General features: G+C 38.2%; 1 long non-coding RNA gene across 1 annotated transcript; it reads left to right on the forward strand.

Moving 5' to 3' along the window:
- Positions 1–8149: 8149 nt before the first annotated feature.
- On the forward strand, positions 8150–9006 carry LOC133816754 (uncharacterized). The gene is made up of 3 exons (XR_009885449.1): positions 8150–8215; positions 8333–8406; positions 8886–9006. It is a non-coding gene; the product is annotated as an uncharacterized LOC133816754 (long non-coding RNA).
- Positions 9007–10897: the final 1891 nt, after the last annotated feature.

Raw genomic sequence — 10897 nt, forward strand, 5'->3', positions numbered from 1 at the left:
TTATGTCCCGGATCGGCCAGAGCTTTGGCAGTCTCGAAGCTCCCCAATGGCAATGCTTGAACGATACCCAAGACTGCACTGTCCTCTATGAGAAGAGTATCGAGCTCGCTGCCGCGGTAAGTATCCTTCTGCTCGCGGGGAACCTGTTCGATTGTATAGAATTCGAAACACTCTAACGCGGATTTTGCCTTCTCCAAATAAGCTGCCATTCTCGTGCTGCGAGCCTGGTATTCACCCAAGATTTGATTAACCACTAGCTGGGAGTCACTGTAGCAATGTATAGCTTTAGCTTTGAGTTCCTTAGCTATACGAAGTCCCGCGAGTAAAGCCTCGTATTCGGCCTCATTATTCGACGCTTTGAAGCCAAATCTTAGGGCAGAATGAAATCTGCTTCCTGCGGGGGTAACTAAAATGACCCCTGCCCCCGCTCCATTTTCATTTGACGAGCCGTCGACGTAAAGTTTCCACAGCTCGTGGGCTGTGGTTATTACCTCATCGTTGGCTATACTAGTACATTCCACTATAAAGTACGCCAATGCATGTGCCTTAATGGTCGTTCTCAGGTGGTAGGTGATCTCGAACTAACCGAGCTCAACAGCCCATTTAAGAAGTCGACCTGAAGTTTCTGGTTTAGACAGGACTTGCCTAAGTGGTTGATCAGTCAGCACATGGATGGGATGTGCCTGAAAGTAGGGGCGGAGCTTACGGGATGAATGAATTAGACTGAGCGCGAGTTTCTCCATCAATGGATATCTTGACTCTGCCCCTAGTAATATTTTACTGATGTAATAAACGGGTCTTTGCACCCTTTCTTCTTCTTGGACGAGCATTGCACTTATCGCGTGTTCGGTAGTTGAAAGGTATAGGTACAGTATTTCCCCCGTTTCAGGTTTTGACATGATGGATGGTTCCACAAGGTGCTTTTTTAGCTCCTGAAAGGCCAGCTCGCATTCCTCTGTCCATTCAAACTTCTTACCTCCTCTCAGTAAGTTGAAAAATGGAAGACCACGATCAGTAGACTTCGAGATGAATCTGCTTAGGGCCGCCATCCTGCCAGTCAGACTTTGGACATCCTTGTGCCTTCGAGGTGAGGGCATGTCAATCAGGGCCTTGATCTTGTCGGGTTTAGCCTTGATTCCACGAGAGTTCACAATAAAGCCCATAAATTTTCCTGAAGATACCCCAAAAGTGCACTTCTGAGGATTTAGCTTCATGTTATACTTTCGGAGCATGCCGAAGCACTCTTCGAGGTCATCAACATGGTTCTTGTTGAGTTGAGACTTTACAAGCATGTCATCAACATAAACCTCCATATTGTTCCCTATTTGTTCCGAAAACATCATGTTTACGAGCCGCTGGTATGTGGCTCCAGCATTCTTGAGCCCGAATGGCATGACATTATAGCAATATAGCCCTTTATCCGTGATGAAGCTCATATGTTCTTGGTCAAGGGCATGCATGGGAATCTGGTTATATCCAGAATAGGCATCCATGAACGACATCAGGCCGTGCCCCGCTGTGGCATCTACGAGCTGGTCAATCCTTGGTAACGGAAAACAGTCTTTTGGGCAAGCTTTGTTGAGATCTGAGTAGTCAATACAGGTTCTCCACGTCCCATTGGGCTTTGGGACCAACACCGGATTGGCTACCCAGTCAGGGCAAAAGGCATCTCTAATGAATCAGTTCGCCTTCAACCTGTCAACCTCCTCCTTTAGCGCCTTCTTTCTGTCTTCGTCCAGCTGACTTTGCTTTTGTTGCTTTGAGGGAAAGCTTTTGTCTATGTTTAGAGCGTGGCTTGCTACATTCGGGCTTATCCCTACCATGTCCGAGTGTGACCACACGAAGACATCCTGGTTTTTCTTCAAAAAACAAATTAATTGCTATTTTTCCTCGTCTTGAAGGTGTTTTCCGACCTTCACCTTCTTCGAGGGATCAGTTTCCTCGAGCTGAATTTCTTCGAGCTCCTCTAAAGGTTCGAGGTCAACTTTCTCCTCAATCCTCGGATCAATCTCCTCGTCAATTTCTAAAACCGTTCCGTCTTTGTTTTGTATGATAACGAGTGCTTGAGCGTTCGTTTGTTTCTTTCCTCTCAAGGAGACACTACAACAATATTGAGTATATATTACATTAAAGAATAGCATATATTTAGAAGTGCTATTATTAAGTGGGGGGATTAAAAAACATGGAACTGAATAGTGGGGATTAAAAACACACAGTCTGTTTTTGGCGCCATATGACTAAAAACTCAGGCGGCAAAATGAATTTCTGCCAAATTCCCTTTCTCTCAGCCTTTCTCTAAGTTACCCTTTCTCTCAGCCTCCATCTCTCACTCACGAAGCCCTCTCCGCCCTCTCCACCCTCACGAAGACTCACCACCCTCAACTCATCTCTGCCTCACCACCCTCACGAAGTCTCTTCGCCCTCAACTCAGCTCTGCCTCACGAAGACTCGCTCCAGAGTCGAGCTCTTTCTCCGCCTCACGAAGTCACGCTCCAGAGTGGAGCTTCTCTGCCTCACGAGTTCTCTGCCTCACGCCCACGTAACTTTACAGCAAGAGAAGGTACTGATTTCCCATGGATCCTTAGTATCGATAATGATTTGTTCTTCTTCTTGTGTGAAGGAGCCTTTCTTAATCTTTGTAACGACCCAAATTCACTAATAAGGCTTAAGGGCCTTGATTAGCGTGCCGGGAGGGCATAATGGGAATTATGTGTGATTTTTATGACTAAGATGCATGATTATGATTTTAAGCATGTTATATGACTATGTGTATTATGTTATATGATAATTATGATATGTGATTTGTACCACGTGGATGCGGTGATTTCAATGTGATGCACGTGCCGAGACGGTCTTAGAAAACTAGATAATGGTAACTGGTGATTTGGTAACTTGTGTGACTGTTAGTAACCATAGAGAGTAACAAGTTTTGTTGGAGAGGTGGTAGAATTGTAAGCTAGTGAAAGGACAAGTAAGCCCTTGAGGTCTAGTTAGAAAGGGATATTATTAGAGGGATAAAATGGTCTTTTGGTAGTAAATAGATGAGTATGAGCTGAAGGAAATACAATACGTACAACACTTTGAGAGATGGGTTTTATGCTGAATATTGGAGACCTAGAAGAAGAACAAAAGAAAGAGGGAAAAGGGAAGCTGAACTTTAGCTCTTGGAAGGAGAATCAAGGGGTGTTTGAAGTTATCAACCAAGCTTAGGCTAAGAAAACTCAGAGGTAAGGATTTAGCTATAATATGTTTAAATTTCAAGTCTGAATTTTTAGAGATGAATATGAATTGAAGCAAGTTGGTGGCTGGTTTTGCATGAATTTAGAGTTGGAGTCATCAAAAGAGAAGGTGAATTGCAGCTGGAGTTGAGGGGAATTCAAGCTGGGATCTTGATTGAGGTAAGAGTGCATCATGTTTAGATTTTCGTAGCTGTTCTGGTTTAGGAGTCCTAAGGGGCTGGCTTACATATGTCTCAAGCTTTGGTTCAAAGGTTTAAATCTGAATTTGAGTGTGAATTCTGTGGGTGATTGTGTAGTTGAGCTGGATTATAGTGTTTATAGGTTGTTGGTTGGTTTATGTGGGGTTTTAAATTAGTTTTGGGGCTTGGGTATGAAGTTGGGATGATTTGGAGTGATTTGGGTTCGGGAAAAACGCAGGGAAAACCCAGATTTTCTGGGCTCGCGAAGGAGCGCCGCGGCGCTGTTCTTGTGCGCCGCAGCGCGAGGTTGATTTCTGGGCAGGGCGAGGCCCCTGACTTGCTGGGCGCCGCGGCCCTACAGGGCTGCGCCGCGGCTCAAGGCCAACTTCAGGACATGAATTTTTGCAATTCTGGGCCTTTGCTCCGGGGGTTCGGGGGATGTCTTCGGTGTATTGTTTTAGGGTTTTGGGGGTTCCGAGAGTGTGGGATTGGTTCCGGGGAGGTAGCTATGGATTGATTAGTGACAAAGGATGTTTCATTTGTGTTGTGATTAGAACTTTGGAGAGGCTCGGGGTAGAGGACCGTGCTCGCGGCTTCGTGACATCGGAAACCAGTGAATTGAAAGGTAAGAAAACTGCACCCGATTGTATGAGTGAGATGGGACTAAGTGCTCCCGAGGATTGTATCGTGTCAACGTTGGTATCATGCCATGGGACATGTAGAAGCGGCCTAAGAGTACCGTACATGAAATTAGCGCGCGGAGCGCAGATTGGCCACTGGTAGCCAAAGATAACAGGATAACAGAGGGAGCAGCCTGTGAGCGCTAGCCCTAGTTATCGTTGGTGAATTGTGTATTATGAACTGAAATGCCTAGTATGTGAAATACTTGTTTATACCGACTGATGATATATCTGAGTTTATGAGATGCAATATGAGTTATTGATTTGTTTGTTAACTGTTCATGCTCTGTTGTTGTTGTGTTTTCTTGCTGGGCCTTGGCTCACGGGTGCTACGTGGTGCAGGTAAAGGCAAGGGCAAGCTGGACCAAGCCTGAGGTGGAGAGCTCCGAGATGAAATGTACATAGCCAGCTGTTCGATCACCATGGTCGAGGAGTGAGTCAGGACAGGGATTACCTAACTGCTCGTTTTGCCTTAGTATGGCTGGTTAATGTATTTGTACCTTGTAACTTTTGTAGATGGCCTTTAAACTGATATTTTTGGGATCCCGTGTAAATAAACAATGTTTCCTAATGAAAATGTGACTTTTGAGACCAAAACGCTTTTAACCCTAGTTCCTTTACAGTTTTAGTAACACGATTTTATACTAATGACTTGGTTAGCAAGTCTGGCACTTTATAAACACACAGTGTAACGGTCTTGGCTATCCAGGGCGTTACAATCTTAATAAACCCTTCTCTGGTTCTCATCACTGGTGATTTCATAGGTTTCTCTCTCAACGACGCCGGTGGAGCACACGACGTCGGTGGAGCACTCTCTCTCTCACGACTCACGCGAGCTTCTGAAGCACATAATGGCGGTATCTCCCCTGTTTGAGTCGATGGAGCAAGCTGGTACATCACGCTGGTATCTCACTTTCCCTCACGTAAGTCACGACGGTTTTCCCCTGCTGGAAGCAAGAACATCTCTGTGAGGTGAATTTTTTTTTATATACAGATTACATATAATCAATATATAAATATATATTTATGTGTATATGTACTTATAAAGTATTTGATTGTTTTTTGTTGTCCCTCCCTGCATTTACTCTCTTCTACTCTCATTCACTCTTCGTTTTCTTTCTGTCTTTCTCATTCTGTCTTGCAAGTGATAGGCTTGGCGTCGACAGTAGTGTTCTGAGCTTGCAAAAGTTGGGTATTTAAATTTTTTTTTTTCAGTTTTAAGATTCATTTTAATTTGATTAGTATACCGAAATAGCTACTGGTTTGTGATGAGGGTTTCTTTGTATTTGATTCATTTGTGAAGGAGGTCTTCATCCGGGTCACTCTTTCTTTGGGCATATATAATACAATTATTATTTGTTAGTTGGGTTCTATGTTAGACTTGGTGCTGCTTGAGTTTATACTTTTTCTTTTAACAACAATCTTAGGCATAATAGCCAATATTTGCATTTCATTAAGGGTATGTAACACTATTTTTGCTCCATGTGTGAGGTTTAAGATTGATGAAGTGGAAATAATTTATCCCATAATAAAAATTGTTGAAAATTGTTGATGTCTTGGTACGCATTTATAGGAGAATGTTTATTGGCTTAGAAAAGAAAATCTGCCAGAAAAAAAAGGCATGCCTCTTATCTTTAAATTAGTTATTTTCTTGAGACATAGTTTTAGAGTTTCAAATATTGTTGAAGAGTTTTCCCTAAAAGCCTTTCATTATTTAATAACAAAGTACTTGTTTAGTTTTAGAGTTTCAAGTTAAAGGCTATGGGTTTTACAAAGGAGATTCACTTGGAGAAAGATCGCTGGCAAGGGTACATAAAAGATTATGATGGAGGAATCCTTATGGAATGCAAAATTGATCCAAAGCTTCCATATATTGACTTGTCAACTATGATTCACCGCCAGAGACAGGCAATTGATGAAAAGATAAGAGAGCTCTCGAACTGTCACATTGTTTATCCGGGGATTGACTTTCAAAAGAAAGAAGCTGGTATTCCTAAGAAAGCTGTCAAAGTTGAGGACATTCCTGGTTTGTGTAAGTTTTTCATCATCCTTCATATTTTTGTTGATTCACTCAACTCTGCCCATTTTGTTTTTTCATGTTAGGAAACAAAAGTTGTTAACAGGGTTTGGTCAAGGGTTGAATTTCTTTATGTGAAGTGTATTTTACTGATTACAATGTTTTCTTGCATCATTGGAACCTTTTGTATGTTATTTGCCAATAACACTGTTTCTGACTGAGAAGATTTATCATCCTATTTTTTTTCCTCTATTGTGAAATGCTGGTCTCCACCCCACCATTTCTCTTCTCCATGTGTTTTGAAATGGCAATATATTAAGGCATTTAGTTGAGACAATTACCTATCATTGGCATTAATCTTAAAATATGTGTTGACTTCTGTTGGCAGATTTTCCATTTCCTCTATACTTACTCTCTTGTCATTGATGTCTGCCCATTCACCCTTGATGAGTTTGCTCAAGCATTTCATGACAAGGTTTTATTTCATCTTTAATCTGACTTTACTTACCTTCTGTGTAACATTTTGTTTTCTCTTTTTGATCTTACCTCTTTTGATTTAAGTTCTTTCAGTGCTATAATATGTTCTCTAACATGCCTTTCAGGATTCCTTGTTGCTTGGGAAAATTCATGTGGCCCTTTTGAAACATCTTCTATCTGATATTGAAGTGGAGCTCAACAATGAATCTTTGCCTCATCAAAGTAAATCTTGCAATTATCTTGCATTGTTCACATGGTAAGTTAAAAAATACACACTCACACTCACATTAGAGGGTTGTAAACTTTAGAATTGAACTTTTTGCAGTGAGATTGGAAGTTTAGTGCTATTTGATTTGAGTGCTTGTTGACATTGCCAGCATTGGAATCTAAAAGTATTTACTTTGAAATCCATATGTGTGTATATATATATATATTTATATATATGTGCTCCAATTCTGTCCAACGGCAGCAGAACTTTACACTCTAAAAGATGTGGTGCATTGCCAAGACTACACAAAACTTTTCATATGTATTGGATCAGTAAAATGTTTCTTCTTCTCTTGTTTTTGACAAATATAAAATGTTTCTTTTTGGTAGTTTATAGTTTGAGCAAAGTAGTTCTTGCATATATTTGCTTTGATTTTTTTTTTAATGTTATCTGTACTTTCAAGTTATCATATAGTTAAATATAAGATTTGTAACTTTATGCTATTTTTTTTCATTAAGGAAAAAGAATTAGAATTTGGGATTTTTTAAAAAAGTATTATTCTTTTGTGATCACTGGTCTTCTAATTAAGGAATTGGTGTGATCCTTAGCCACTTCTAAGTTATTAGTTTGAAAGAAAAACTGTTAGCATTGGTTTATGTTCTATTCACTTATCCCATACCTTAAGCTATAGTGTGTATAATACTGGTTATGGAGTTGGGGTTTTTTGTTTTTTCTTTCAAGTGAATCTCTACTGATCATGAGAGTGACTAAATTCTTGGGGTAAGCACTGGTACAATATACAAATATATGATATTGTAAAAATATAATTTTTCTTACCTTTATTATACTACTTGAAGAACATGGAACAACTTAAATTCTACCTGTCACATTTGTTTAGGTGAGTATCAATGTGTTTCACACATTAAAAGTTAGAACATTATATACTCCTTACTTTTACTGGTTATAAATGCCAAACTTATCTAATGTATTGTTCGTGTTTCATCTTTTAACATTCTGTTTGATATATTGGACCAACAACTTCCTTCCACATTTTCAGGGATCTGGTATATTGTGGAACAAGTATGATTTTCCTGTATTCTTGCTCTCGGAGAGTAGTACGAAGACCATCCAAGAGGTAGTAAGTGTCATTTCATTTGGTTTTCATTTTGTACCGTCCACTGAAGAAGTGAAACCACTTTTAAAAGAAAAAGTCTAGTTATTTCAATTTTCATATTAATGGACTGTATTTAATTGTTGTTGATGTTTGCCCCCCCAACCACAAGACAATTTTTTGGCAGCTTTAGTTTATTGTTAATAAACTTTTTGATGTCACTCATATGCAGGTTTTTGAAGAAATTTTGAAGAGACAGAGATCTTATACCACTGTTGTGGTTGAGTTTGATCTTGTGATGCAGGTAGCTTGTTTGTTTTTAACTTTCTAGTGCATTTTGTTGACTTTATCTTGCAGACATTTTTTGGTTGTTGGCTTAATGATGTTTTCAAGTAATCTGTGATACATTTGTTTTGATTAGACAGTGAAAGCTGGAACTCGTGATTCAGAATCTTGTTTGAAAGAGGAGACCTGCCTTCCATTAGGGGGATACAGGTAACTCATTTTGCATTTGTTGGTATCCATAATGAAGTCTAACAGCTCTAAATGTGGTTCACGATTTGTATTTGTGTCTCATCTCTCTTTTGAGTTCGAAATCTGACTTGTATTTTAGAATGTAGTCCTTATTCTCATTGGCTTGGTTTTCATTTTCTTTCTTATTAGATTTTATATTATTATATGTAAATATATGTGTGTGTGTGTGTGTGTGTGTGTATTTATTGTTTTGAGTGGGGAAGATTTCATGGGATTCTTTTTCTCAGTTTTATTTGTACAGGGGAGGTCAAAAGAATATGTATGTTGGTCTATAGTTGAGCTTTGTAGGATTCAAATCTTTGATGCTGAAACTTACTTCCATCAACTTTCAGTGTTTGAAACACATATTTAGAAGATCAACACATTTCTTCTTATCTTTATTCTTTTGACCTTCCTAAATTACTTTGAATTTAACTATTGCTCATAATTATGAAGGGCAGTGTTTGGTCATCACTTCCTCTGCTTAATATCTCCTCCTCAGATCAGGGTAAGCCTATTATATTGACTGTGGCGTCAATGGATTCGGCTTCATTTTTCCGTGACAAAAGCCTTGGTGCAGACTCCCCAATAACAGTAAGTTTTAAGTCTTATCATGTTGCTTTCCATGTTGAAATGTGATATCACATCTCTGAAGTTTAGGAAACCCTTAATTAACATTTTTGTGGAATGATTTCAGGGCATGATTGCACTCTTGGCAGGGGTCGATGCACTATCACATTTGGAGGCTTTCCATGACCTTAATAAATAGGTGAGTGAGATGTATATAAGAGTTCCTTTAAAAAAAAGTGCTTATAAGAGTTCCTTGAAATAGTGCCTTCTTAATGTTTTTTTTTCCATATATGGGAAGACATTGTTCTGGTGGCTTTGTCGTCTCTTAACTTGGCAAAAAAGTATTTTCTTTTTCAGTGATCACATTTTCATCAATCCGATTTATGAAGACTGTACTATATTCAAGTGATTGTGTGTTATCTTATTCATTGTCTTTATATTGCTTGTCTTGATTTTAATAGTATATGGATTTTCAATACGTCTTTAGACATGTAAGTGGGGCCTCTCCTTATTACACTTGTCCCTCTTAGGCAATGTAAAAGCTCTATAATAAAAGGCTAACATCCTCGCATCTATACTGCATGCTGAGGTTGTCTTTGATGTTATCTGCCCAATCCATTATTTAGTTATGCTTGTTGGTTTAAAGAGAGAAAACTGTTCACTTCATTAAAAAACTGTACTAGAAAAAATATAAATAATAAGGCAACAAAGGATGTGCCTGCACTTCTGTTTTGTCATTTGTTTTATTAAAATGTAGGAATCTTCTTTTCAATCTCTGTTCTGCAATTTTTTTCCCTTGTATTGAAGCATTCATCTATCTCATTTCAACATTTCATATTTAAGGTGTAAAATTTGAGCCTCTCTCTGTCATTTTAGATTTTCTCTAGAAATCCAAGTCTCATCTTTTTTTTTTCTGCAATTTTGGGTAAAATCTGAATCTGAATCTCATATTATAATTGTAGCTCTCTCTATAAAATTGTCTACTATATTCATATCTATGTTAATGAAGCAACTAGTAAATTGTTGAAACAATAAATTGCTGCTAGCGTAAATTGTTGAAACATTCTCTATGCCTCAATCTCTTTTTGCTATGTAATCTCCTTTGCTTAGGATACTTTTTGTACTCACCTTTGATGACACTTGATCATTATAATATTCCCTAGAAAGATTCAAAAGATCATTAAAATGTGGTACCTGTTAGGCCAATTTTTACAGCTACTAACTGTTTTGGTTAGTTAGTTGTTCATTGTAACTAATTATTGTTATTTTGTAGATTAGTTACTTTATTAGTTTTGGTCTTTTCTGTATATATACTCTTTTGTATCATTACTTCATTAATGAGAATTGATTCTATTCATTCAGTCACTAAGTTTCCTTATAGTACCTACCACCAATGAGGAAAAAAAACATTAAAAATGTGGTAATTAGAAATATAAGGTGCCATATAATTATATTTTAAGAGAGATTTTTAAGATTCAATTTTCAATGAGAATTGAATCACGCTTTTGTTTACTTTTCCCTGCTGTCTCACTAGGTTATTACTATAAAATATGAAAATATCATAAACATTTCATCTTATGCACGCAGGTGGAACATTCCAGAGACTATTCATGATCTCCTATCTTGATGATGAGATACTTGTACGTATACTTTTACCAAAAACTCTTTCCACCAAAGCATAACTTCAGTTACATTTACTAAATTGTTATTTTGGTAATTTTAAACACAATATCTTATGGTGCTCAAGTCCCTGCAATCCTAATAGTGCCCACCCTAAAGTGAGAAGCTTTTTCACTAACCTCTATTAAATAATTGACCTGCCTTTGCTCATTGCCTTTTTTTGTAATGTTATAACTCTTTTTTTTCTTTCTTTCTTTCTCTCTTTTTTTTTTGGCTAAGTTTA

This window comes from Humulus lupulus, chromosome 2, assembly GCF_963169125.1.
Source record: "Humulus lupulus chromosome 2, drHumLupu1.1, whole genome shotgun sequence".
NCBI lineage: Eukaryota > Viridiplantae > Streptophyta > Magnoliopsida > Rosales > Cannabaceae > Humulus > Humulus lupulus.